General features: G+C 38.4%; 1 long non-coding RNA gene across 1 annotated transcript; it reads left to right on the top strand.

Moving 5' to 3' along the window:
- Positions 1-373: 373 nt before the first annotated feature.
- LOC119646307 lies at positions 374-19310 on the top strand. The gene is made up of 3 exons (XR_005248720.1): positions 374-534; positions 785-950; positions 19207-19310. It is a non-coding gene; the product is annotated as an uncharacterized LOC119646307 (long non-coding RNA).
- The last annotated feature ends 7374 nt before the right edge of the window (positions 19311-26684 follow it).

Below are 26684 nucleotides of genomic sequence, written 5' to 3'. Positions count from 1 at the left end.
TCATGATTTCGATGATTTTCAAATAGGACATCCAGTTTTTTATATTGTAGCCCCAGGGCTGTTTTAGGAATTATTGGTAATAAATCATATGGTATAATATTTTATACTCATACATTTCTACTAATAAAATATCTGGATATTTCTCTAGTATACAGAATCAAGTATATATGATTTTGAATCAGCAATAGCTTCCATCACCACTACAACAACAATCGCATTTATCTCTGTTCTCCTTTACTGAAATTGAGGTGAAATAAAAATACAAAATATATCTGACTTGCGTACCGTTTTCCTTTTTTTCATTTTCATTTTCATGCTAAAAATTTCTTTATAATCATGAAAAAAATATCAGACATTTTCTCCCAGGCTGATCCGGTCAGTTATTATTAGTCGTTCGTTTGGAACAGACAAAATCCCCGAAAAGTTCTCCATTGGTGTAACAGTGCGCATATTTTCTGGAATTCCGAATTCAATAAAAGCTTCAAGTAAATTTCATTTCTGTTGCAAAGTCTTAGTGGTGCAGTATTAGCAGTAGTGAGTAAATTCCATTGTGAGAATAATTACTTTAAATTTGTTCCTCGATTTTTAAGTGAATTTAAGGACGAGATTACTTTCAGAAGTATTTTTCTTCCTTTTGATTTTCTAATAATTATTAGTTTACATCAGTTTTACCAATTTGAATTTACCATTATACTTGCACCTTTCGAAAGAGACTCCTCAAACTTTTGTATATACCCTTGTGTTCTGAGTTTGATTTTGTGTTCTATTCGTTTTGAAAAAATAGCCCTTCACAACAACAAGCATCGAAAATGAATGAGACACGAAGCTTGATGACCACATTCGTCATTTTGGCTGCTCTCCTACTGATATTATATGCATTCTATGTCAGCGTAGCATCGTAATAACTTTAAGGACTCATAAACTAAGAAGACAAAAAATATTTACGGAAGGTAAATCTAGATGCAAAATCATATGTTATTATTATACAATTTTGATTAACAATTACAACTCACGCTTACACTAACTAAATTACTTTGAAATAGTTTTAGCTGTTCCATGTCTTTATCTGTTTTTCTTATCCTAATGGAGCAGCCAATCCGAATTTATTATCTACACTCATTTTTGTAAAAAGAATTGAGTAAATACTTTTGGCAAGCTTGTTAATGCTACTATATAGACGAGATTAACGCCTTGAATATTCTTTTTACCTTTTAAATTTAATAAGATAATGATTCAAGTATCCATGTCGAACCAGGATTGAATTGACTACAATATATAATATAACAATATTCACATAATACGGACTAAAACTAACTCAGTAGCTATTTTTCGAAATCTAAAGCGCATATTGAATGGATTGCAAATAGTCAATTGTCCGTATTGAATGGTTGAGATCACGTATTTTTGAGAAACGGTCCGAGATACCAGCGCCAGTGGAAAACATCCCGATTATCTAAAATTAGCTCAAAGCGATTTGAACGGGATAAGCGCACATCGTTGCTTCAAAGCCGACTTCATAGGTGCTTATAGTTGACTTTCATGCTAGGTATAGAAGGTCATTCTAGATTTTTCGATATTCTTGTTGACTTGCTCATTGAATTTTAAAATTATGATGAGCTAGAGTCCATGATTGATGGTTATTGCTATTTATTGAATGTAAGGTAGTTTCGAGGGGATGCTCTTTGAATAGGGTTAGTCTGCGTGCAAATAATCACTTCAAGTCATGCTGAAGTCTATATTTAGATTTCTTTCCGCATTAAGCCAAAAATATATGCTTTGAACCATAGATAAAGAGAAGGGAAATTTTGAATCTTTTGCTTAAATTGATCTTTGACGAAGCAGAGCGCTTCCTTTTAGAAATCCTTCAGTAAGCGATCCATCAAAAACGGTTTTTTTTTTCGGGTTCGCTTCTTCGAATTGTATTTTTACGAGTATGATTTGCAAGTCCTGTGGGTCTGACAGGCTGAAAGCTGAGTTACGTCATTTGCCTCATACAGCCGTATGATCATTTTTAACCCGGAAATGAAGTGAGTATGTACGCATTAAACAACGTGTCATCATTACATATCAAATTAAGGATAATCTCGAATATGGTTTGATGAAAGCTCACATTTAACTTATACCAACCTCAGTATCGGGTGATGTACAAACCTAACCACCATCATTATTTTTTGATAACGTTATTGTAAGGATCGTCAGTGCTGATGAATACAAGATCCTTTACAGTAAGTGAAATGAGGTGATGTTAGTTTGTCAAGCAGAGATATTTCAGCTGAAGTTGGCTTATCAAAAACAATAACGTGTTTTGGTATATGTCCCTTGTTCACCCCTTTGTAAGGGGCATCCACACAGTAATTTTAAGGTTTTATGGAAAACCGATTATTATTATATATAATCAATTCATTGTCTGTCTGTCGGAAGATAGCTTAAACCCCTAACCGTTTACTCCTGTACTTACTTCTGAGAACTATTTCGCTTTTTTGTAGGTCTTCCAGCTTTCGAACCCGTTTCTTATGATGTCACCTACTACATACTATATTTCTTAGGATTTGTTCGTTCGCAAAAGTAGTTTTAAACTGTTTCAACTTGCTAGTAAATGTCGAAAACAGATGTTTACGTGTTCTGGGTTTTTATATTCACATAAATATTTGAATCAAAGAGGAAATTTTCATGTCCAAAACGATGTAGGCATGTGGCATTATCTATCATGCCCACTCAGCAACTGCATCAAGTGACAGTGCACATCTCCGAAGATCCTGCTGCACCATCGCCACGCGCGTTCTCAAACGGGGGAGCCTTTTTCGAACTCTACTGCCTAGGCGGACATGAGCTTGTATTTTTCGAATACACCATTCTATTGCCCTCCTTTACACTAAACTCAAACAGTATGCGTCCAGTATTGACTAACTCGTCAGGTTTTCCCTTCTTTCTTTCTATGCGCTAATGCATTGCTCTCGAAAGTAAAATTTAACACTGAGCTTCTCCTCTTTGCGGAAAGTACAGATAGTTTTGATATGAGTAAGCGGAATGTTCAAAAACGAAAAGGTGGAATTTTAACTCGGTGGACCTTTCCTTGGAGGTTTCCCATGATGACAATGGAAGCTCGTACACTTGCGTCTAGCAGTAAACTGTTGACATAGGCCCCATTAACTTTGGCTCTTACAAATCCATTGAATTGTCGCGGCTATTTCCTCTTTCCACACGGTCTAGCTTCTGTGTTTGTTGGTGGTTCTCCTCTCACCAGTTCCACAGTTGCCCTAAAGAGAGCTCCGACTGGCCTAAGAAATCATCAAGCACGGGTTGAGGTTCATTTGAATAAACCACATTTGCTCCATTCTTCAACGTTGCCTGAAAATTAGTGGAAAGTTTGCAGCTATGAACCATCGGGCTTTACGTGGACCCTGGTCTCTGTGTAATTGGGAAATGCACACTTTTTTCTCGAACGTGACCATATGGTGCGCGAAATGAAATGCATTAAATAGTAATCAGTTGTAAATAGGGGAAGGATGGGAGAGGGTTAGAAACTCGTTGCCAAATCGAGGGCCGACTCTTAAGGCCGGAAGAGCACGCAATGCACCACGTACCGGCAAGCCAAGCGGCATCATTAATTCAACTCTACACGCACTAGAGCATTTATAAAAAATGTTAACCAGCGCCTAGCCTAAATGAACATGAAATACGTGTTTTCTGCATAAATCGCCTGTGTGCAACGATAGTCGATAGGGCGCATCAATGCACACACGTACGACTTTCCTTATCTTCTGTTGGTTAAATCCGGGCACCGGGCACCTGAACAGTCCAAACTAAGAGTCCAGCCACATCCCATCCATGTTCCGGCTTCCGCTCAACTGCGGACTGTTCAGGCCGAACTGATCATGAGAACATTCTCTAGAAGCAGAGAGTGTGCAGATTCTTCATTGAAGAAAACCTTGCCAATGTGTCTTCGTCTGAGATCTGAGGAGGTCAGGAAGCTGCATAAAAAATGCAGGACCGTCTCTTCCTCCTCCTTACATTGGCTGCACATAGCCGAAACCACCACTTCAATCTTTTCCATATGGCATCCTCATTACCAGCAATGTTTGAGTGCCCCGGCACGCACATCAGGAATGTTTCGTTCAGTCAGCCAAGTTTTAGCAGCTTCTGATGACAATCCCACACCAACTGGCTTGATATGTCGTTGCTTATTTTACCTATATATATGTCTTATTTTACCAATATATATGAGTTTGCAAGAGTTTACAATATGACTTTCTGAGAAACTTGCATTCTTTCTCTCCTTTTCTGTGTGACATATGTTTGGGTTGACAGACTCGCGGGCTATCTTGGAATAGTAAACATCATCCCATGGCGTTAGAATTGTTGTCTTTTCTTAATATGTGACTCTTCCACCGCCACTGCAGCTTTCTAACCAAAGCGTCCACGAATATTTGGTACGTTGTTCTTTTTTCGGGATTACGTCGTGCCAAACTTTTTCGATGGCATGATCCAGGCATGAGTTGATTAAAACTTGGAGCTTCCCGGTGGTCACTTTCCATGTGTTGTACAAAGAGAATTTTTATGTGAAACATCCACCTCTATGTCAGAAATAGCACTACCTAATATACACATTTTTTTGAGGCGCTTGATATTTTGCTCATAGATACAAATAGGAAGTGTACGATGACCTAACAGACTAAGCACTCTAGTTTTGTTGATATTTATGTTTAGTTCAACTCTTCCTGCACAGCCGTTTGGACAAATTCCAAGTCTTGATGGAAGAGCAAGTAGATGTCATTATGTACTCGACTTGTTTAAGGAAAGATGATATGGTCCATTGGGCTCCATCATGGTAAGGTAGTATGAAACACATAATCGATAACAAGGAGAAAAAGTGTCATTGACGAAATATAACCTTCGTGGACTGAATTCGAATTTTTTTGAAATTTTACCTCGATGCAGCTCGTAACATTGTTCGCAAAAATCTCATAGGAAAAAAAATAACGAAATGAAAAAGATTTTTGGTACACGCTCTACACTCTACAAGGGGGTGGACAAAAGATATATATAACTGCAAAAATTTGTCCTCTTTTACTATTGAACTTACTAGCAAAAACCTTTTGCATTATCCAGAAACCAAGGAGCCTCTCAATTGAGTACATTCGACTTGCACATTTTGGCAAAATAAAGCTCAATACAAATTAGCCCAACAATTTTGAGTTACGGGAGATTCCCCAGGACTACTTATTTTACGATCCGAGCCAATAAATGGAATTGATTTCTATAATACTTCGTAGTTGGTGGTTGTCAAACCAGTCGCAATCTTTCGTCTGAGTGTTCCTCACAAGTATTTTATTCAAAAATGGAAATGGGAATTTATTGGAAAAAGAAAAAACAGTGAGTGGCATGATTTTGAGTGTTGAGTGGAAAGGACTCCCATTGCCGTTGAAACTCTGTACCTTACTTTAATCCTTAGCCTTCTGGATGCTACTCCTCCAACAACCTCGGCCCTTTAGTCACGTTCTTCCATCCCTGTTTTTGAGCAGTGAAACGCTGTCTTTGTATCTGCTCAGAACTTTTTGTTTTTATTTTTCGTTTGTCCGTTTCTCTCGAGGGATCTATTCAAGCCTTACTTACAAAGTACGTGAGCATCTGAGTAAGAGCGAGCGCGTATGGGATTCACAAACTACCCCGGTCTTTTTAGTCCTACCATCGATGTACGTATTTCCTTACGGAATGAGTTTGCGTTTAGGCGCTCGGGCTTCTCAGCTTTTGATTACTTCTTACTTCGGTCTTTCGATTGCGGAGGAAACCAGAAGTTAGTTCTCCTCCAACATCAGTATCCCCGGAATTATATTCTCGGGACTCAAAATCCTTCCAAGCGCTTAGTTTAGATTCTTTCTCTCTATTTTTTTTGTGAGAATTTTCGCCCCATTTTCATTAATTCGTAAACCAACTTCACTTATTGTTTTATCAAGGTTTATGAAAACCTCTTTTATTAATGGTGTATTATTACGGCATGTATTCACGCCAATCGCATATGGATTAATTTATCAGCTCTTATATAGCATCATGCCAGTAGAAGCTTTCGTATGATATGCTCCAGTGCTAAATAAAATAGTAGAGGGGATCAGTCTACCCTCTTGCTCCGATGCTACATTTTGTCTTAAACCTACCGGGTTGTTACTAGTTGAAATGTGTTTAAAGGAATTATACGTGGAGACCAATTCAATGAGCACCTGTTATCTGTTTTGCTAATTAGAAGATACGAGTTTCACGAAAGTTAAGGTAAAACTGGAACTCCAGGATGTATACCTTTCAATGTTGATAAATCGGGAAACGGTTGTTAATCTAAAAAATTATACGAACAAAAAAGCTATTCAAAGTGTTTAAGAGCGGGGAGAAAAGAAACAATGGAGGAACTTGGGAATTTGCAATCAACTTGAAATAAATTAAAAAAACCGGTGGTCAATGGACAAATTATTGGCAGCCTTGGCATACTTTGTTATTGTTGACCTTTTCAAGCAAGATTCGACGTTCTTAATGGTGATGAAAGGAAGACGAAAACTCACTCAGACATCTGGTGCCCAGTGAAAATGGAATTTCGGACCAAGAATTTGATTGGATGAGGCAGACTAGGTCATAATTGAAAATACCAATATTGTTGCTGTAAAATTCTAATACTTTATATTACGAAAAATATCTCGTGAAAATCAAGCCTTTGTCCGAATAATGATAATTGGAAATGTTCCAACGTACCTTGAAAGAAGAATTTAATTTTCCGGCCTACGTACTTTCTAACCCAAATTCTTCTCTAAATTTAGAATACAAACGCAAAGTAAACCGGAACAACTGAGTTTGGTACGCCCAAACTATCCAAGTTCCAGCATGTTGTGTGCAATTCGAGTTCATTAGAAAAGCTCATTTCCCTGCTGTTTACCACGCACTGCTGGTAATCGAGTTCTAGTATTTTTCCTATCGTAAAGAAAAATATTCAAGAAGAAATAAAAGAAAATATACAACAACTGCAAACATTTCTAGGGGATTTGAAATTCTTGTTCTAAAATTAATTCTGTGATGTAAAATATTTTTTTTACAGGATAATAATTTTTCACCCCTTGAATGTGATTTTTCAGTTTATTCACGTGTATTTTAATTCAGGGGGGATTTATTAAAAGATTGAGGAATCCAAGTTTTAATGTTTGAAAATCTTGATATGTTATCTACTCCGTATATATTTATAAATTTTTGAGAATAAAACTTGGGATATTAATCTGAATTTATGTATCTGTATATTTTATGATTATATTTGCTAGACATAGAGCTGAATTCTAAACGAAACATTTTTAAAAATCTATTTCTAACTATGAAATTATGAAAACTAGGGGATATGGTTCATATTTGTAAAATATGACGGCATAATTTTGATTAGTTAGGAAAGAAAGTCTATGCTGAGAGCCATTGCCCATTGGTCCTTAATAAAGTAAACCAATTTTAAGTTCAAAGCTATGTAGAATTTTCAAAGTTTTATTAATTTTATTCTTAGGATTTGAAATTTTGATTCGAAAAAGAAATTCAAATCAAGTTTCCTTATCATGCCAAATAGTGATAGATAGTTTTCGAGAACTACTATGTGTAATAATAATAATAATCGTTGATGCAACAATCAAATTGGATCAGGGCCTTGAAGTGTGTTAGAGCACTTCATTCAAGACCGTAACGGTACACTATAGGATCATAGTACCCTATAGGAGGCATGCTGACCACATTGCGCTCGCTCGAGATCACCCTGATTTACTCTGGTACCCATTCATAGCTGAGTCGACTGGTATCCTACGTCAAATCACGATACAAATTCCAATGCTACCAGAGAGCATTGTACTCTAACCACTCAGCTATCCGGGCGCTATCTGCAAATTAAAGATATTTTGTTACTTTCATGATTCCATGAAAGCGTGCTTCTTATTTTTTCCCTGCATTGCATTTAATTCACTGACGAAAAAAATTCTAGCAATATTAATTAATCTAAAATATTTGAGCCTTATTCTAACAACTTTATTTTAAATTTGTTGCGTTTCTTTGTTTTTTATCGTATACATGCCTATCAACGGGGAGGAAAAGGGATGATTTTACCCGGGCGTGGAGTTTTCTCGAGGGCTTGGAATAGAGACATTAAGAAAATTAGATATCAGAACATCAGAACATAATCAACTGGGTTGATTATATACTGGCGAAGGGTATAGAAATGGTACCCGAAATACGTATTTATCAATACAAAACATATCCTGTTATGAGGAAAAAATTAACTAGCCTATTTTTATTTTTTAAAATTAAATAGACATTTTGGTAATATTGTGGGGTTCCCGGATTTTCCGTCTATGGTTCTGCTCATGTATAAATATTTTGTGAAAGTATGCAAACGAGTTTTGATCGATCCGTTCAATCCAAAAGGGTTGTGGATTAAGGGCACAATGCTAAAAAGTGTAACCCGATCTCAAATCTATGTTGTGTGAAGCAATTAGGGTTACCAAAGACCTGCAACTGAAGTAGATTGTATGGAAGAATAATGTTATTCTACCATAACTTGGAAGAGTTTTTTAGGATTTGTCTTCTTAGACCATTTCTGAAGTAAGACCTACAAAAATCTTTCCCACAAATTAGACAGCTGCTTTGTTTTAAATATGTCAAGGGGCGCATATATGTATGGATGCTATGCTCTTCCAAGTCTTACTTTGGCTGAGTTCAAGAATATGCTAATATGGTAACCTGTTCTGGAAATCTCCAATAACCCAAGGAAGTGTGTCTATCCGTCTGTCTGTCTTTTTTTGTTTTTTGGCTGGGGGAAATCCATCATGGATACACATCTTGAATCTAAGACACGCATGCCGGAATCTTACCGGCTAAAACCTCCCATATTTTCTCCACACTCTCCCCGCGAGATCACTGTTTCGGCATTGCTTCGCGGGGCTGTTCAGTTCTTAGCTGTTCACTCTAAACGAGCTGCTACCGCTTTGCGTGGCGTTAATTGCAGTAGCTTCCCTTCTATGTCTCCACTGTACTTCTGCTAGTTTTAGTTACTGGTGGATCCGTTTCACCATTGCAACTATCACGTCCCATGTTGTATTTGATTGCACCATGTAGCTTATCAGATTTTCCACCGTTAAACGGGTATTTAGAACTGCTTCAAGCTTTCTCCTTGAGTTTTTAAATGTGGGGCAGGCGAAGAAAACATGTTCTGCATTTGCAGTCGTACCTTCACATATAGGACAATCGGGTGATTCTAGATCGAACCTACAAGGTTATTCCTGTATCCACGGTGTCCGGTTAAGAACTGAATCAGATTGTAACTCGGCTCACCGTGGTTCCGCATAGTCCACATGCTTATATCTGGGATAAGCCTGTGTGTCCACCGGCCATTCTCCGTCTGGTCCCACGCTGTTTGCCATGCAGTCAGTGACTGCAGACGCGCACTTTGCTTGTTTAGGCTCGCTTCGTACAGACGTCTTGCCTCATCCGTTAGATTATCATCCCCGCAATAACGCATGCTGCCTCATAAGATGTTGTTCGGTAGGCGCAACATGTTCGGTCCTCGTCGTGGTCTTTAAGCCAAGACTTGATCGTCCGAATAGCCTAGTTCATATATATCTGTACTTCGTCGGGGTGATTGGATGTTATAACCACTCCAACGTCATCTGCGAATCCGACGACAACGGATTGTTTAGCTACTGGAAGCCGTAAAACGCCATTATACATTAAGTTCCATAGCAGAGGGTCCAGGACAGACCCCTGCGGAACTCCTGCCATTATTACATACACCTTCGACCCTTCGTCCGTATCATAAAGTAGCTTCCGCTGTCGGAAGTAATCGAAAATTATATTTAATATGTATTTTGGAAGCCAAACTGCCTATTCGATAAATAACCTCCACTATCCGTATGTCCGTCTGTTAGTCTGTTAGACTATCTGTGTTTCCGTCACACCCTTTATCTCAGAAACGGTTATCCCTATTGATACGAAAGTTGGTAGAAATGTGGGACCTATAAATTCCCTTGATGCTGTGAGTAACATAGTTCCACATGCAAAGGGTGGGAGTAAATTTTTTTTCCACCGAATATGGTCATGTGGAGTATCAAATTAAAGGTCTCAGCAATTTCGTTTCGAAGCCGGTATTAATTTTGACATTGGTTCTAAAAGGGATAATCATCTTTGTTTAGAGATTGCTGGAAACCCCCCTTAGATTTATCCAGGAATCATCAACTTTTGCTGTAATATAGGCTATACTATGGGGAGTTTGGTGAAAATCGCACCATAACAGTTATAATAGGTAAAAGTTGTGGAAATTTCTAGCATTCAAACTGGGACAGTATACTACAAGATGGAACTCACCACCCTGGCTACAAGCAGCCTGCAAGTATGTCGCGGTCATCCTACATTTTTTACATTACATCATTCTTGCTAGAGCTATACTAGTGGTGGATGCCTTTTCGTAAATATACTCTACGTGCTCCATAAAATCGAATTTTTGCATCCCAAGTTTTTGATGACTGGCTTGGAAATGGTAATATGATTCCCAATTCTAACGCGAGTGAAATTTTTCCTTCTGCGCTTGGTGATGCGGACCGCTCCCATCCTTTCCTCCGCAAGTGCCAGCTCAGCACTAATCAACCATCAGTACAACCCAGCATCTTTGAGATGCTTTGCAACCATAAACAATGGAATGTCGCCCGCGTAAACCACAATAGTGTGTTCTTTCGGAAACGGAAGATTAAGAAAATTATTGTACATGATGTTCCACAGTAGTGGTCCCCGTAAGGGCCCTTTGTCAGGACTAGGACCATAATCAGTCTGATGCCAGAGCGAGCGTTCTCGCAAGTAGCTGTCCACAATGGCAGACCACCAATCGTCACCAGTGGTTTCTTTATACGATTTGAATGAATTTCATATCTCCAGAGCTACTACTATGCAATATTTGCTGGTGACACCGTTTTTATGAATTGCATTTTCGGCCAAGCCCGTAACCAATTTGATGGCTTCAATGGTGGATCTGGTTTTACAGAACCCATACTGTCGATCTGAAAGGAATTCTTTTCTCTCGACGACCGGGAGTAATCACCAGCAGTTTTTTTCCTTTTTGTCTGTCTGTTCCTCTGCCTATTTGTCTGGCACCCGTACTTTTCTCAAAAACAATTATAGCTATTGATACGAAATTTGGTAGAGAGGTTGGACCTGTGAACCTCCACATATGCAGTGAATTACAGTGAAATCAACAAAACTTTTTGTACCTGAAGTACCTAGCTTCGGGTTTCCAATTTGTTAGCTTTGGCGCAGTTTTACATAGCCAACGAAGGTGATTCGAATACATATTGAAAATAAGGCTGTGGCTCAGTTGTGGAACTGTCAGTCGGTGACCACCAGGTAATTTTATTTGAGTTAGGGAAAGAGGATGTATTACACTTGGCTTGGCTTTCTTTAGAAAATGATTAAGAACAAAATACGACTCACCGTTCAAATGATGCATATTAACCATCAAGCCAAACGGTTTTTAAGAATGCGGCACGTAAGATTGATCAAAAAGAAAAAATGGACTTATAAACCCAAAGTTAGTTGCGTAGCGAGGGAAGACTGACGACGGGTCTCTAAAGGGCTACAAATGCGGCCATTCAAAAGTTATATGAGAGATTATTCCTCTTATTCAATCATTATTCAGGGGTTATCCACTCAACAAGGGAGGAATCGTGGAAATTCACAGTAGCGTTTGACTGACCTAATCAGGTCTTCTGGTGGTAAATATGGGTCCAAATAGGTTCACTGAGACTGAAATTTGCTTAGTATTGTGGGAGGGGTAGAAGTGTTGCCAGCAGAAACTAGTAAACTTCCACAAGAGATATACTATCCCCTGCATATCGGGGAGATACCCATCCGTATTTGCAAATGATTATAAACTGTAATATTGTAAATGAACATTTGCAAATTCGTGTGGGTACACTTGAATCGAGTAATGAATAACCAACTTTTTAGATGGCCCACAAACTTTTTAGATTCGCATTCTGATTTTCGTAAAATGGTTTCACAATTGGTTTCCGGCTTCTCTGAAAATGCGAGATATACATCGAATTTGGCTAATTGGATCAAAGTTGGGGGTTCCCTAATGACAGTTGACATTTTCGGTTATTTCGTGGTTTTCGTTGACAACTTCCCGGAAGAAAAACAGACCTTGTAGGATACTGATGGAGGACTCATTACTTCCGCGGTTATTCCACAGACCCCTATACTGGGCCCCGTATTGTGACCGTGGTTACAAAACATTTCGAGGATGAGGAATTCTACTCGTGCCTACAACGCCTTGCGGGGCAGAAAAAGGAAATAATACTTATAAATATAAAGCAGTGTAAGGGAAATTAAGTTTTCATTGACACTGGAAATCACACGACTAATATTTGGGAGCGATTATAGGCGCAATGGTTAATTTTAAGTAGTTACTGCAGTACACATATAATAAAATGTCGGACGTTGAAGGTGTGCGGTATATTTATCAATGGTTTTTGAAGGGAAGTTTCATTCAGTCCTGTGAATTTTCCCGGAGGTCCGAAGTAGAGACTCATAACAAAATATCAAAAGCTAAAAACAAAGTGGTTAGCATAATTTTCATCCCGGACCTCTGATCATATGTATCTTTTTGACGTAAGTTTCCTATTTGCTCGTTTGTGTTCACGTTCTTTCTTATTTTCACTATTTTAATGAGACTTGAGTTTCGTTATCCTTTATTTAAAGTAATGAGCCTGAAGCTCTAGGATTAAGGCTAAGGCATGCGCAAATATATATGCATAACTGCGGTACTTCGAAAGCAGTGCCTGCCAAAAGAAAATTAATAGGTATTCAAATTCATAAATGTCGGCCGTGTAAATGAGATACAAAAGCGGTCCTAGCACGTAGTGTTATGGAAAATCTGCGTCTATTTAGTATCCTTTAGTTAAGTGCAAATCGAGCCCAACCGACAATCTTCTATGAATGGAAAAGTCAGGGAGTAAAGGATGGATTTGTGACTTAGCCACTTTTCTCTCCTGGAAAGCCTTCATTATTTAGTCTTGAATCCGAATTTTCTTAAGCTGGGTTTCAGCTTTTATAAACAATTATTCAGGCTATATGATTGCAAGTTGGATCTGATTCGAAAATGACATCAGAGCTATTATAATTGAATTTTCTCATATGTTTCCAATAACCGGATTTCGTATTTCCTTTGTTGTTTAAAACATTTGTGAAGCAGAATGAAGTGGAAACATCCCCGTTCTGATCAACATTTTATTTGCTCACTTTTTGATACATTAACAAATCTATGCACAGATGTAAGCATTTATGTTATCGAAAATAGCTCACTGAGAAACAGCGAGTACATTTGTAAAAGAAAAACACTTACTGAAAAATCCATTTGAAATGTTTCAATTTTCCGATTTATATCGATTGTTTCCGCAAGAAAAAAAGAAAATTTTTATTTTTCTTATGGTTTGTTGATGCCAAGAAAATGTGTTTTTTGGTGAGCGCTTCTATCTTTTACCTTGGTGTATGTATATATTCACTATGCATTATAGTATCTACATACGTAATGCAAGCAATGTACCAAGGAAAAAACAATTTATAAGTAAACAGGATTTAGTGCGCAAAACTAATTTTTCATGACCAATTTCAAAACAAATTTGAAGTAAACAATTCGGAATTCATCAATGATTTTTTGGATCAGATACGAAATGGTTTCTTTGCACTTCAACATCAATTATTTTTTCTATTTCTTCAAATTGATATCTTCTTTCACACTTCACTTTTAGGTGCTGAAATTTTTGAAAAAGAATTCAAGAATAAATTAAGGTGAACGAAAACATACGCAATTCCTGGTCACATGACCCCAAATGGGGTGACGATTTTTCAGTTGGTTGGAAATATTTTATTGAGAGGAATAGAAGAGTGGGAGGTTGGTTGTGTAGTACGTTATATAGCAGATGGCCATGTAAACTCTAAAGTTTTGGCAAACTAGGGTACATTCTTAATAATTAATGAACAGAAACGAAAATCATACATATTTCACTATACTGATAGTCAATGAACATTTACAATGAATTAGAATTATCGATTATAATTCGATATATGTTATGCTTTGAAAATAGAGTAGAGCGAAATATACCTTTAGTTACTGGTCGAGAGTAAATGTAAATAACGAGGCAATTTTCCCCTCGCTAGTGGTTATTTATTCCGGTAGGCATATGCCAAGATTTCGGGAACAAGTTTTTCCGTTTTTCAATTCTACACGTCCGCCCTCTCTCAATATTGTGTATATTGATATTTAGACGGAGAAAATTCTGATAGGAGCCAAAAAATAACACATGTTTTCTAAGATGGCATATCCCCAGTAGATTAACCAGTACTACTCAATACTTGTTTTGGGCTCATTCGCAATACTTGTTTGGGTAAATTCGCCACTGCTGCTGATGATACCATCTAAACATTAAAAATAAATTAATTTTGATAATAAATTTTCACTATATCGCCACCTATGACAGAATAAAAATAGATTACAAGTTAGAGAAGTCAAAGATAGTCACAATCAACTATGCATCTGAATTCATTGTCAAAATATTCTCATTTAAATGCAAAGGTGCTCAGCAGCTTCCTTAATAAAAATAACGAGAAACAAATCCGGACAGCCAAAAATTGGGGCAACGTTTTGAAAAATTTGGTGAACAAACTCCGAGATTTTCGGCATTGTTGAAGACTACGTCCCTCATTTGATTTGATAAGAAGCAGGAATGGTGATAACCTTTTTGGTACAATATCCGGAGACTACGGTGGGGTTTGTAGAACTTCTCCAATAGTATGATTTGGCTTGATCGATTCGACATTTTATAATGAATAGCTTTATTAACATAACAGAGTTAAGTACAATCCTTCTAGATGGTCTTACTTTTCTCGACCCCACAAAATCCCACCAAACACATACAGAAATATCATGATCTCTTTTCAGTGAAGGTCGTCAGTGCCTTTAGATTTTGTATATCTTATGAGGTCACATAGTGCTTTTCCTGCTTCATGTTAATATAGACACACCATTACTCATTTTTCGTCATGATTTTCTATAGAAATCGCTGTTTATGTCTACTTATTGTTTGGTGTCTGAAGAGATGTTGAGGAGCAATATGCGGGTGAGCTATATATTTTAGCAAATTTGTAAGATACCGAGCGATTTAAACTCATGCAACATACCTATGTAAACTTGTTTCTTCATGGATGGACCTCGAGTCAGACGACCCATTTTATGAAATTGTTAATTGGTTTCATACTTGGAAAACACCATTTTTTGGGACTGTCTGTGTTATCATGGAGCCACTATAGAGCATCCTCGTGATAACAGCCAGTGTGTCCTTTATTTGAGTGGAATGATCCACTGGCTCCTCTGAATAGTTTGAAACTTACTGACGTGCCATTTCAAATTTATTAAGACAGTGGATCAATAATAATAATGCATTTGAGCTCTAGACAGCGAAGAGCTGGGACACAATACTGTGGCTAAGTGAATTCCCCAATATGGTTATTCAGGAAGATAGAACACTATCTGACTGGCAAGAAAATACCACAGTTCCAATATCGAAAAAGAAAGGTATTCCAGCAGAATGTTCAAATTACCGACTGATTCGGTTTCTGTGCCATATCATAAAGATTTTTGACCGCATCCTTGACAATCGTGTTCGCCAAATCGTTCAAGAACAACGAAACTACTGATGTAATACACACTACGCGGTTACTCATGGAGAAGCACGGAAAGAAGCATCGCCCTCTTTACATTACTTTTTGGGATCTGGGAGAGGGTATTTGACCGTATGCCACACTAACCCATTTGATAGGCTTTACGACAACACCTAGTAACAGAAGAACTCGTGCGATGCGTTAAATTACTCTACCACGACCCAAAAAGTGAAGTTAGACGTGTGGAAGGAAGCGCCCTCTCACCATTCCTCTTATGGACATTGTTAGATGGGACATCCACTGTCAGCGCCATGTCTTTAAAATGACCTCAAAACAAAACGTCAAAGCGCCGAATGGAAGTACCCAGCGAGGTTCGAAAAAAGACGACGCGAGAAGTTAAAAATTAAGGCACATTTGATTTGTCTCTCCGATTCCAAGTGAATAATCCACAGGATCAAACGATTAATGGGCTGAATTCCCGTTGTGTAATGAAGAGTTTGTTGTAACGTATTCGAAGAGGTAGCAATACCGTGAAATCATCATCGTTCATCATTCGACACTTATCACTGATTTTTATTATAAAAAATCATGTTTTACCCGTCAACCACTGATCTTATTTTCTAATTTAGCAACTTGTGGCTTCTACCTCCTCGGATAATTACATTTAGCACCGAAAAGAACGTGGTTCGCCGATGTTGAGACTATCCGAAAGGCATCGACGACGATTCTGAAGGACATTCCTACAGAACAGCTTAAAAATTCATTCGCCCACAACAGCATTTATTCCATCTTAAGTAAAGCACCTTAAAATGCCCATCATGTTCTGCTGGACGACCTCCTTCAGCTCAAAACGTATATTTCTTTATCATGAGCTATATATTAGGATCAGTGCTTTAAGGAAAGTGCCAAAAATTTTTGTACTCATGAGGCGGTGTGTTACGCACGATTTCGTGATAAAAACCACCTGGAATATACCAAATCTTGAGGCAGTGAGGCAATACTACTTAATAAAAGCACGTGTAGGCGGTTTCGCCAACGGTATAAACTTTTGCGAACACTAGCATTTATGTCTTTAAATACGCTTTCCTGCTTGCACCCACCGTTTGCTTTGTCGGCGTAACAACTTCCTTAAATATCAGTAAGTTTCGTCTGTCGCCGAAGTATAATAGTTTTGGACAGTGTCAGCGGCGAGGGGTCTGAAGCACCTTGGGCAAGAGGAACATTCAGGAGAACGTTATCGGAACGACCTATTGCGACGGAAAATGTTATGTGCTTTTGCCAGGTAAAATTCCGGGGAATGTGGAGGAATTTAATGGACCAGGATTTCATTCTTCAATTATACCAAATACGATAATGAAATCCCTTTATTCTTTGATACTCTCGGGCTTACTTGATGCATAAAAAATATTACATGCATCACATATTGGCAAAGGCCATACATTCAGGAAGGGCAAACATTTCATTGCTGGCTTTCGTGCAGTGGAGACCGTTATCCTATTATCGTTGACGAGTGCATTGCTGTAGTGTAGTGCCGAGCAGCCAAAGAATATTGTAGGCCTTTCAAGAAAATTTGGATAAAGTTGAAGCATATCGCCTAAAGGCCCCAGCGATGACACTTAGGCTTAGTTGACTCCTTATCTTTTCATATAATTTTAACGCATTTTTTGTTACGATAGTGGCATGCTGGTGTTACTTTGCAGGTTTTGCTCATTACATTTAAATAAATTTTCTGCATGTATGTGCGTTTTGTCTGTACCGAATACCCTTTGTCAAAATACTATCGAGTTTACTAATTACATTATACCTTACCGTTCTCTTGTATTATTTCCATTGAATAAGCCATGGTTCAAATTTTCTTCATCATCATCATCAACGGCGCAACAACCGATATTCGGTCTAGGTCTGCCTCAATAAGGAATTCCAGACATCCCGGTTTTGCGCCAAGGTCCACCAATTTGATGTCCCTAAAAGCAGTCTGGCGTCCTAGCCTGTGCCATCGCTCCATCTCAGGCAGGATCTGCCTCGTCTTTTTTTGTCTACCATAAATGTTGCCCTTATAGACTTTTCTGGCTGGATTATGCTCATCCATCCATCCGGATTAAGTGACCCGCCCACCGTAACCTATTGAGCCGGATTTTATTCACAACCAGACGGTCATGGCATCGGTCATAGATATCGTCGCTATGTAGATTACGGAATCGTCTATCTTCATGTAAGGGGCTAACAATTCTTCGGAGGATTCTTCTCTCGAACCCTGTTGTTGCAAATTGGTTAGGGTCAACCTAGTCAGTCTTATCAATTTAGCCGAGATACCGAATTCTGCCATGGCCTTGTACAGTTTTACCCTGGCTAAAATATCCTAGGCGGCCTTAAAGTGGATGGAAAGATGGTGCAACTGATGTCCATTTTTCAACAGTTTTTCCATCGCTTACCGCAGCAAGAAAATCTGATCTGTTACTGTTTTGCCTGGAGTGAAACCTCTTTGGTATGGGCAAATAATGTTCTGTTTGTATGGATCTATCCGGCCTGCCAAGATAGCGGAGAATATCTTATTGATCCTACTCAAATTTTCTTGAGTAAGCAAAACAGGAATCATTTCTTAAAGTTGAACATAATTTTATCACGACCGAGAATGCATTCTCCGATTTGCTTGCTTTTCTATGGAAAATGCTTGAAAAAACTTACCAAAAATGACAAAACGGATTTAGTTTGTTTTTCCTATAAGCTAATTATTATTATATTTTTCGTTCGAGAGTTAGCACAAAAAAAGTTGCTGGTTTTCATAAACTTTGATTGTACAGTCCTTTATTAGAATATTCGGACTTGACTCTTGGTCGATTTCTTCTAATCGGTTTCAATATGTCTCCGTCATCTTCTGACTGTTATTCTTTATTTGTTTTACATATTTATTAGTGGACCATGTATGATTTATCTCATGGTTTCGTATAGAAATTTATCACATTGATTGGGGAAAAATGTTTTGTTGTATTATACGATTGTTTACGCACCTTAGCAACACGTCACATGTCAAACGATTTGTCACGGTAATATTCATAAAAAATATTCTCCTTTGATTTAATCATAAATTATTTTCATGGGAAAAATATCTGGCAATATTTTGAGAATTTGTAAAAGAGAACTAATTTGCAGACATTCCTTTCAACATATTGGCAAAGTATAAATTTATTTTTGGTACTACATAAATAATAGAACTCATCTATTGTAAGGTCGTCTTCTATCCTCAACCTAAAGTTATTACATATTTGTTTAGAAATAAATTAAAATCCGTAACCATATTAACTTAAATAATGCGAAATTTAAATTAATTTCATATTTGAAAGAAAGATAGCATTATTTTCAATCTACCATATCTATAAAGCCGCTAATACTATTCAAGTGAACTAACGATTCCTTCTTCACTAACTAAAAATAAACAAGCTTGCGAATCCGGTCAAGAAAATTTCAGAAAATAATCTTTTTTATTTTTCCTACATTTTTCAGATGACGTAAGTTCGAGGAAAATAGATGATCTTCTCCATCCGTGAGGCAAAGAAAAGCTGAATTACAATCGTTCCGAAATGGCTAGCCATGTGTTTTTCTTTGCTGAAAACTTTACGAGAACGCAATCAGATCATAAATATATGCATGTGCAGACTACTGGCAAGGTCTTCAAGAAATTGCGGTAATTACGCCTAAATGGAGACATTCCTGCAAACAGAAAATAGCATAGATACATGATCTTCCGCAACGAATATGGCGCTACCAAGAGCAGATCAAATATCCGATCCAGAATTCAAAATTATTTTCCAGATAACGACGAACGTTAATGATAACTCAATAGCAGAAATTCACCTGTAGAAATGTTTGCGGAACTTACGTCATGTTCCCTACTATATTAAACACATATATTTAGGACAAGATTGTAAACATTTACTTTAGATATGTAACTCAACGTTAAATTATTTTCGAGATTAGATTTACTGTATACCTTATACTATTTTATTTTTATATTGCCATGTTTACGTCGTTTCTTTACTCACCTCCCTATCCTGAATGTTTTGCGTATGTAGTCTACAATTTCCTCAAATTTATGATTTTCTGATTCTTCACTACCCCTAACTAGACAGTATCATAAATAATTTCATTAAAATTAACAACCTCCTTGAAATATTACCGCGCAAAAAGTGTCTAAGTTAAAATAACTTTAAATGTTTAAAATGGAAACAGATGTAATGAATTTCGTTTCTGTAATTTCGTTTATTGTTTTTATGGAACGCCACCAGTGTATAGCATTTTGTAGGAATATGCGATAAATAAAAGCGTAATAATGTTAATACTTATATGAAATAAATGTTTCCTCTTAAGAAAACCCGAAGTGTTTGGAAAATTATTGGAAATAATTAAGGAAATAAGTACAAAAGTCAAGTTTGATCAATGTGTTTGAAAAATTTTGAAATTTTGACTTGACTCGAAAGGAAGTTATGATCCAAAGTCTGAATTGGAAATACATTGGAAGGGAATTATATATGGAATAAAAATCATGCTCCGCAATGCCAAATTACTTTATTTACAGTACCAGGTGAGTCCTTAATGAAGAAGTAATATCCAGTCGATAAAATAAAGCCCTAGATTTGTAAGGAAATGTTAGTAAAGAGTTCCAGTGTGGTAAAGATTTCTATACCTTTTATCTTTAAAGTAATAGATGTCCCACCGTTGTTGCTAAAGGTTATTACTCAGTACCAGTTTGGCTTTCGAGGTAAGAACGGCACAAAGAAGCAACTTCACAGTATTGAAAATATTGGTGAGCGGTCTTCTTGGACACGGCGCAAGGCTTCGACCCAGTCTGGCCCAAAAACCGGATTCTCAAAGTAAAACCTTCTAGTGCAGGATCCAACCTAGTTTCGGACCTCTGGAACGCTTACTATGATATGATCTTCCGTTAAAATTCGATAGATGAAGTTGCGGCACTTATTGTTGGCCGCATGGTTGAACAGACGCAAAGCAGAGTTTGCATTTTGATGCGCGGATAAGCACATGGATGACTGCTCATGGTTTCAGCCTTGCGCTGGAGAAAAACGAAGTGCTATCCTCACCAGCAAGAGAATCCGACCTGCGAGTTGACTATGAGGTCAAAACAAGGCGTTAAACACCTTGGTTTAATGTAAGATTTGAGGATGAGGTTCTTCGAGCAAAGGTATAGGGCTGTAGCTGGAGTCTCGACCTTAAGTTGGTTAATGACCACACGAGACTCTTCTTATGGAAGCAACGTAGCCTGTTCTGCTTTACGGCGCGGAGGTATCGGTTGATCCCCTTAGCAAGGAAATGTATCGTAACCGCCTTTCCCAAGTGCACAGGCTGGAAGACTTGCGAGGGGAGTGTGTTTATCGCACTGTCTCAGAATCGGCTGCGATGGTGATCGCGGGGTGATTGCTGTTGCCCTCCTTGCAAAGGAGCGTAAAGTCATCTACAGCCCGAAGTAGCGGATATTTGTGAGAGGTAGTTGATCGTGAAGAGCGTCAACACACACTTATCGAGCGGCAACGCTCTTGGCAAAATAAGCCAAGAGGCAAATGGATTGCGCGGCTGGACACAAACCTTGGAGATTTTCAGTTTTATTAAAGTAGTAGTACTATAGCACCAGATGATGATGATTTTTGATATTTTGGACATGATGTTTCACCCTCGATAAAGTGGATAATATACCTTCGTGATCAGCACTAAAATAACTAGCCTCCCCCGTCTCAAGTTAGTTTCGGAGACACTAATTGTGAATCACTGACGGTGTCCGCAAACTAGCTGATTGTCTGGAGATGCTTCCGAAAAGACTATCCCGTTATCCAGAAGCTTTAACAAGATATTCATTACCAAGAGATATAGCAAGCTGGGGGAACTCTTTACCATCCTGTAGGCAGCCTCTTAAGCATCTTACCTGAATCGATTTGCTTCCGACCACGATAGAATTTTTCATTCCATCAGCATCTGAAAAATACAACTGGCCAGCGGCTGTCTTTTCCCGTCTCAAATCCCTGCTAATGAGGCTTAATTGAAGGTATATTTGGCATGGATGGATGATTGAAGGCCCCCGAAGCGAATTCCTTTTGAATATGCTTCTTTACTCGTAACTTTTGGTAGTAAGCTTATGATGCACTGTCTCCGATGTTTGGCTTTTTTTTTGGGTAGCACTTTTACCGAAGCAGCTACTAGGAAATATGTACAAATCTCTTAGGAACCAATTTAATCGTCTTTAAAATCCCTTTAATAGAAAGGAAGTTAGGCTGATCGATCAGAAGTTTTCCATGTGATCACGACGAAATTACAGGCAAGCACCTGATTATTGATATTTGTCGAACATGTGATGAACTTTTGTTATAATTATGGTCACAAAACCTGCTTCCCACATTATAAAAGATATTTAAAAACTGCCGTTTCTAACAAGTCGCAATATAAACCTATGCGATATAAATACGGGTTCGGAAAAAAGCATGGCACAACAGAGCAGTTTTACCATATTGTTTCGGCAATAAGCCACGCTTCCTTTAAAAAAGAAATATTGTTCCGGAGTCTTTCTCGATATTGTTCAGACTTTCTACAGAGTGTGGCACATAGGGCTACCCCCATAGTACAAGATCAGAAAAATTCTTCCGGCAGCTTGTATGATATTTTGAAGTCGGTCATTTCGATTGAAATACAAAAGCTGCACATTCAAAAACCACTCTGAAGCGGAAAACGTGCCTGACGATTTCGTTAAAGACAATGAATCTTCCACAAAGTGACAATGTGAGATATCTTGGCATCCATTTCGATCGATGTCTTACTTGGAGAAGATACATCGAAACTAAACGAACGCAAGTGAAAATAAAAGTAAAAAGTATCTAATTGCTAATCAACCGAAATTCTAGTCTATCACTAGGCGACAAGCTACTTTTGTACAAGTCATTATTTATCTGGACCTATGGAATTTAGCTATGGGGTTCAACAAAAATTGCCAATATTAAATTGCCAGTCGAAGATTTTTCCGTTTCCAGCTTTGAAAATAAATATCTCGTATCCATGCCCTGCCAGGTTATTAAAATATACATACTATAAACATGTGCAAATCAACCGCAGTAAATCATTATAATACCGAGAGTATCTATTCCTTCCATTAGTATGACAGGAGCGACCAAAATGACTTTTTAACCACCCAGTGAGAGATGGGGATTGGCCCTATGTAGAGTCAGAATTACCAAAGTGTGAACATTTACAATTTACCAATCATTGACGTCATTTGTGGGGATCTATACACCTAAATGTAAGTTGAATTAAGAGGATTCTGTTGCTTAAAAATTGTATCAATTGTGATTGACCACACATGGCAAACTATATAGGCTGCGTCAGTGTATTGAGGTAATGCCAAAATCCACCTGATAAAAAAAAACAAATTCAAGGCATCGTGTGCCACATCTGCAACTGAAGCCTCCAAGGACATAGCCTCACGAGGCTACCGTGTTCAAGTCCCTTCTCTAATCAAAGCGAACAGAAGCCTTCCCTTCTACAATTTCTAAGGGGCTTCTTTTTACACTGTAGAAGCAAATGAACCAGGTTAAAACAGTCATTGGATTACAAACATAATCTGTCACTACAAAAGATAAATGCCAAACTTCTTGTTTGACAAAGAAATAATTTATAAATTGAGGGGAATACCGTCAAGCCTATGCGCAAGAGTGAATCCGGGATTTCGAATCTCCTCCTTTTGGATTCCCTCAAGGCTTTAATAAGATAACAAACAATAAACTGAAATGTTTGTATGTCCGGCCCCATGACTCCTTTTTGTTCATATAATTTCTTCGAACTGCCTTCCTTTCAAAACAGCCTATGTGTGTTTTCCATGTTTTTGTCCAGTCTGAAGAGTTGAAGAATTTCTCCATTCGGACCTCCTTCTGCTTAAATATTGTGGTATACTGTTCATTTTCTGGGGGAACTTCAATTTTCTTTTTAGCTTATCCTAAATATATGAAGGAGTAATGCTCATACTCAGCTCCCTTAGAGTTTATGGGCTCTTACTCCGCCCCCAATTTACTTGCACAATATTATTGTCGCTATCAAAACAATTGCATCCTTGATCAGAATTTTACTAATATTCCCCACAACCATTTCCCTTTGTCTCCTAGTTTTCTAAGATGATAGTTCCGTCGTACAATTGCTGCATAAGGCGCCCAGCAATTCAATGGAGGAGGTAAACTGCAAAATTTATCATGTAACCAACTTGAAAAGTTTCTTCCTTCTTTTGTACCAATCTCTTGTTCATCTTAACGTGATACTACTACGAAAATCGGGGCAACTTTGTAGTTTTAAGGTCGTCTACTAAAACCTTTGCAAAGGAAGCACATTTACAGTATTTATCGAGGATCGAAGGCTCACTTGATCGTCAATTCTCAGGTTATTCTTATTACATGTCCGTACTTCTTGTTCCTCACCCACTCCTCCCTTTGATACTATCATATAAAATTCGTCGATTTTACTGCTAACTCTCCTGAATCTGCATGTGAGCTTCTCCATTCCTTTATCCTGCTTCTTTTCCAAAATAGGCGATCCTTCCATAGCCAGCATATCTTCATTATTTTTCTAAAGTCTTCCATTGTCAAATTTCTTACTTAGTTTTGATGCTAACGGCGCTTGCGGTCCGGACAGACTAACAAATATTTTGTTAAAAAAATGTAAGCCTCACATTTGCCTTCCCCTTTCTATAATTTTTCACAAGAATTTGTCCGAGAGTATCTTTTCAGACAAGTGCAAGATGGCTCGTATTATCCCTTTATACAAAATAGGTGATATTACACTTTCGATCAGTGCTCATTATTTCTCCTTTCCCGGGCTTCCAATATTCTTGATACGTAACTAAAAGATTGATTCTCCTGCCATTTTGGACCCGAGTAATGCTCCTGAGAATATCCATGAGCATTGGGCCTTCATCAAAAATGTTCTTTTCTCAGGTGCTGCACAGGTCGAAATTCAGCGTTGTGTACCTGTGACATAAGATAATTTGCTTTGCGCTGGTCAGGGAAGCGGAAGATGCCGCATATTGTAATGATTTGATTGAACTCTGTACTGCATCACGAAAGAGCTTGCATGTAATCGCAAATCTATGTGAATGATGAACAACTGGAGAGATGGAAGGAACACTTCACGATTATTAACGGTATTACAGCCGGTGAGGTTCCTCCTCTTGTGGATGAAATGGCTAGTTACCGTAACATAGTTATTTATCCCTGCACTTGTAGTTACTGCAGATCTGCTGTTTCCACTCGTATGGAAATCTTGGAAATCCGAGAGCTTTCCTAGAGAGTGGACGACGGGGATGATCGTTAAGATTCCAAAAAAGGGCACCCGTTTTGAGTGTGATAATTGGAGGGGTATTTGCGTACTCCCTGCCGTCGCAAAGATAATAACTACAATAATCTTGGAATGTTTCAGCTTCGGATCCTCCTGCATCAACCACATGTACCTTACGGATCATTTTGGAACAGTGCCCGGAATTCAGATTTTCGTTCACCTGCTCTTCATCGATTTCGAGAAAACTTTCAAGCTTTCGAAAGTGGGAATAGGGAGCGTATCTGGAGTGCTCTACGTAGGAGGGGCATTCCGGAGAAACTAATAGCTATTATCAGAGCGACATATAATAACAATAATCGTCGGCACAACAATCCATATTGGATCAGGGCCTTGAAGTGTGTTAGAGCACTTCAATCAAGACCGTAACGGTACACTACAGTACACTGTAGGAGGCAATGTGGTCAGCATTGCACTCGCCCGAGATTATTACCCTGATTTGACTCAGGTACTCATTTACAGCTGGTATCCGACGTCAAATCACGATACAAATTCCACTGCCACCAGTGAGATTTGAACCGCGACTTTCCGTACGCTAGCCTTGTGCTCTAACCACTCAGCTATCCGGATATGATAGAGCGACATATGATGGAGGAAAATGTCTCCTGCTGCACCGAGTCCGCCAGGGTCTGCATTCTGTCACCGATTTTATTTCTTCTTGTTATCAAAGACGTTCTTCATGCTGCTCTGTGAGGACCTTGGCCAAATGGCTCTAGATTTGGAAAGAGAGGCAAGTTGAGTTGGGCTGCAGATAAACACCAACAAAAACAAGGTTCTCAGTCTTACGGGTCATTGCACTCTCCTTATCTGCATTAATGGGCAGAACATCGAAAGCGTTGATCAATTTGTATATCTAGGAAGCGTGAACTAGATGTTACCCGATGCATTAATAGCGCTAGATCCTTTCTCTGCCCTGTTTGAAATCCGGAAATTGCAGTTATTTCAACACCAAGATCAAGTTAAGATTGTTTTGTGCTAGTGTTTTCTCTGTGTTGCTATATGAGGGTGACACATGCAAAGTGAACTCTACTGTTACTTAAAAGCTCCAAGCTTTCGTCAATACCTGTCTGCGTCGTGTTATCGTTAGTACGTTGACTTGACGCTATCTCAAACGAACAATTTAGTCGGAGTACAGGCTTGCCTTGATAGAAAGACGGAAGTGAAAGCAGTGCAGTGGAATCTACTCTCCCAAGACGGCCGACAAGTGGGTCGATCCAAGGCCACTTGGCAGGAGGAGTGCAGCATCTCGGGAAGTCTTGAAGGGCATTTCAGATAACCTGGAGCAATGGCGCGTAGGTGTGGTTTAGGTAAGGGGCCAAGGGGTAAAGGGCAACCATGGTTAAACCTTTAACATCGATTGAATCTCACAAGCACCTCGACGTGACGTAGGCTAGCAAGTAATTCATAGATATCTATCCCCCGGTCATTCGTTTTAAGGTTTATTTTGCAGGTATGCCTTTCACAGTTTGTTTTGGATAGATGCGCTCATGGAGTTGACCCCATTTCAATTCTCTTGATATGCTACCATTTTCGGAATCTGATTTTCTGGTACCAGCATGTACCCACTCTCAGAAACTTCTCAACCGAAAAAAATCATGAAGTTGCCTCTA

Source organism: Hermetia illucens, chromosome 1 (assembly GCF_905115235.1).
Source record: "Hermetia illucens chromosome 1, iHerIll2.2.curated.20191125, whole genome shotgun sequence".
Taxonomy (NCBI): domain Eukaryota; kingdom Metazoa; phylum Arthropoda; class Insecta; order Diptera; family Stratiomyidae; genus Hermetia; species Hermetia illucens.
Note: the sequence above shows the minus strand (reverse complement) of the source record. Positions and strands in the feature narration are given on the sequence as shown.